At 30.1% G+C, this 3,905-nt stretch overlaps 1 pseudogene; it reads right to left on the reverse strand.

The window, feature by feature from the left end:
* Window positions 1-1,791: 1,791 nt before the first annotated feature.
* LOC112475913 lies at window positions 1,792-1,909 on the reverse strand (annotated as a pseudogene).
* Between the last annotated feature and the right edge of the window lie 1,996 nt (window positions 1,910-3,905).

Genomic DNA, 3,905 nt, shown 5'->3' on the forward strand with positions numbered 1-3,905 from the left:
TCTAGGTTCTCCTACAAAGTTTGTATTTGGGAATTGTAGCATTTATATTGTTTTATATATAATGAAGGGTTTTTTTGTTTGTTTTTTGTGTGTTTTTTTCTTTTTATTTCTTATTCCCCTCTAATTCCCCTGTCCATTAAACTTAAAGTCCTTGGCAAAAAAATACAATGAAAACAAAAAAAAGAAAATAAAAACCTAAACTTTAAATACTTGTCATTCAAATTCAAAGGTACAAAGAAAGAAAAATACCAAGACATATTTTTTTTGCTCAAAAAATTGAAATAAGTAATACTGTACTTTAAGCTTAACGTAGAACCTTAGAAGGAGGAATTCATTAATTTTTGTATGAACAAAGCATTTGTAAGTAATCAACTTGTTGATAAGATTTGTTTAATTGAATCAAGAATAGTAATTTAAAAGTATATTTAAAATAAAAACATGACAATAATATATAGGTATATATTTTTATATGTCACATAACTCAATGTCTTAGAGTCTCACAATAGTTAATACTAATATATTTTCTAAATGAAAGCATAAAAAAGTCATGCAATGACCTTTATTTAGCAGAAATGAAATTTCTATAGGTTACTTTCTTGTGCATAGAAGCAAAAATTGTCAAACAGGTGTTGTTCCAGGAATAAAATTTTCTTAACTAAGATAATAAATGAGATTAACAACTGGCAGCACCATTTATTCAATAACTATTGGAGGCTGGATAGTTTGGGTATTATTTTGAATTCTTATGTAGTTAGCAAATAATTACACACACACACACACACACACACACAGACATACACATGCATATATATGAAATTACCAGAAAGTAATTTTAAAAATTGGTCAAAGGCCTGATTTTCATGGTAATAAAGTAACTTCAATGTTAAAATGCTTTTCTTTGTTTTTGAATTAAAGTAAAAATGAACTTTCACAATGCTATAAATACTTTATTAAATAATCATCATCACAAACTTCTTAGCAGTTTATCCTTTTTAAAGCTAAGTTTTTTGGTAGAGAAATCTTCATAGTCCTTTAATCACTGATTAATTTCAATAATTAGTAGCAACTTTGGTAGTTAATCCTCAAAGCATGCGTTTCATATTAATATTCTAATTCTTTTAAGCAGAAAACTAACAAATTTTGTAATCCAAGGAAAGAATGAATTCATAATTATTTGGCTAACAAAATGTCTCTCCAGTAAAATATCCATGAACTTACCTCTAGGTCAAATCTTTTGTTGGCCATTTATCATTACTATCTTACTAAAATTTATTTTGGTCTCCATATTTATATTCTCTCTCTCTCTCTTTCTCTCTCTCTCTCCTCTTTTTCTCTCATCATTGTATGACAGGTTAGTTTTCATATGTGACACTGCTCAAATCATTAGAAAAAATGCAACTACATTTCGTAGAAAAAGGTCGTTTCTTCCAAAATCCCTCTTCTAAAAAAATTATTTTTTAGAACTTTTACAATAATAAGGTACCTCTTGTTGACTGTAGTATGTGCTAGACTCTGTGCTAAGGACTTAAAAAGGCTATTTAATCCTACGATTTCTTTTTTAAGAAATGCATTATTTTATCTAATTAATAGTGAAGACATTCATAGCGATTAAGTCACATAACTCAATATCTTAGATGTAGTAATCACATATTGGGAATTTATGTGGTTCTATGTAAAAAGCCCTCACAAAAATCAAGAAATAGTTTTGACAAAGAAAGTCATGTGCATTTTTCTAATAACATGCAGAAACATTTTCTTCTTTTTTTAAAAAAAATTATTATTATTTTTTTATGCCTATAGCATCTGGTCTTCCTAGGTGGTCTCCCATACAAGTATAACCAGGCCCGACCCTGCTTAGCTTCCGAGATCAGATGGGATCGGGTGTGTTCAAGGTGGTATGTCTGTAGACAGGAACATTTTCAAGTTAGCTACTTTCTCCATTTTTGCGAAGAATTTTTTTGGAGGAGACAGCATCATTTGCCTTTGAGGTAGTTTCTTAAAGCATTTTCTACCCTGAAAGAAGACAGATTCTTCTTTAAAGCTTTCTGATTTTCATATTTCTGATCAGGGATCTAAACTGTGAGCCTGTCTTTTATAAGAATGTATTGCACTGTATTAGAAAGGTTACATTCAATTAAGAATGTCTTATTCCATTTAGCGATTTTGCATTTTTCCTAAGTTAATACAACTTTATATATATATAACAGAAGATATTCCACACTTAAAACAGTAAACTTTTGTTCATTTAAAACTGTGTAGGGCTATCGTTGATTGAAATGAGAGGCTTAATTGAATTTTTCAACTAAAATAAGTCTTTTATTTCTTTTTTACTTTACTAGTTAAAGCAAATTCAGCAGTAAAAAAGCCAGGGTAACAATAGCTACATTTAAACTGGACAAATAATTATCTCTATTTTGTGAATATCATCAAATCTGAATATTTCATGACATCATTATTGCTATTTTCCATTTTACTTAGGTCCACTTACACTATATTTTTAGCTCCTTTTGTGGCTATATAGGTTCACAGTAGTTCACTATCTAAATAGCTTTTGGAAACATTAACCAGGTGAGTGGAAGGAAGTACAAAGGGGAAGAAAATGCAATAGAAGAGGAGGTCATTGATGCAATGGAATGAAGGTACAGGAGTGTTAATGCATAGACTATTTGGAAGAGATATAGAATATATCGAAGACATGCCATGTTATTATTGGCTGACATTGTTATGGAAAGTCTTGAATGTTTAGTTTTAAATTGGGGGCAAAGATCTTTCTCATCTTCAGCAGATGATTTGGGAAATAAAACAAGCTGATCTTTCCACTGGTTCTCTGTATTAACTTCCTCTCTGCTCCACTTGTCAGTTGGATGCAGCATATTTGTCACTATATCAATTTACGATTAGACAGGACCTCTGCTTTTGGAGATTAGATGGGTTGATAGATAGATGATAGATGATGGATAGATAAATAGATAGACAAATAGAGAGATAGATGATATATAATTGATCTATAGATAGATGATAGAATAAATGTCTAATTGCTAAATTATTTTCTTGATATTAAAAAAATTAAAGAAATAAAACATTCACAGCTATCAAAAAAGACTTCTATATGTGAGAAAGGAAGTTTTAATATAAAATAATTATTTTTTGTTGATATGAATAGATATTTTTTGATACATGTCAGTGCCTCATGAGTCCCTCTGAGACTTTTTTCAGCTTCCTTGATTATGCAAATAAGCATATTTTCATTTTAAGCTGCTCATCAGCGTAACTTTAGATATGGATTCAGTTGAAATTTTCAGAGACCCCCAAATGAAAAACAAAATGAGTTTTCTTAATATGTGGTTTTGCAAAAATAATATGACCAAAATCTTCCAGAAATTTACTGGGAGACACTCTTGCTTTTCAGTGAGTGTGGATGTAGGAAAAAAGTGAAATATAAGGAGGTTTTATAGCATTTCTCTATGTTTTCTAATGCATGCCAACATTCTCTTTCACTCATTTCAGATTTCTCAAAGGGGATTTAGTGTGAGCTTCCATAACCATTCAAGGTTCCAGCTGTATTACTTAATGGGTAGGAAGCAATAAACAATTATACATTGTTACAATGTTTTATTTTAGAGGTGTTTTTTTTTTTTTTTTTTTTACTTCAGAATACAGTACTTTCTTGGTGCATGTGTAAAAGGAATATTGAATGTAATTAAATGAACCTAGTAAGAGAAGTGTTTAATAGTAAAGGAACCTGGATTTCCTCAGTAAGAATGATTTCTAACTAAGGACCTGGTTGAGGAAGATGATGCTGTTTCAAAGGCAGGGCTAAAGTCTGATTTCTTACTCTTTCAGACTGCTATAACAAGTACTATAGAATGGGTGGCCTAAAGACAAACATTTATTTCTCACAGTTC

Source organism: Pteropus alecto, unplaced genomic scaffold, assembly GCF_000325575.1.
Source record: "Pteropus alecto unplaced genomic scaffold, ASM32557v1 scaffold152, whole genome shotgun sequence".
In the NCBI taxonomy this organism is placed as follows: Eukaryota; Metazoa; Chordata; class Mammalia; order Chiroptera; family Pteropodidae; genus Pteropus; species Pteropus alecto.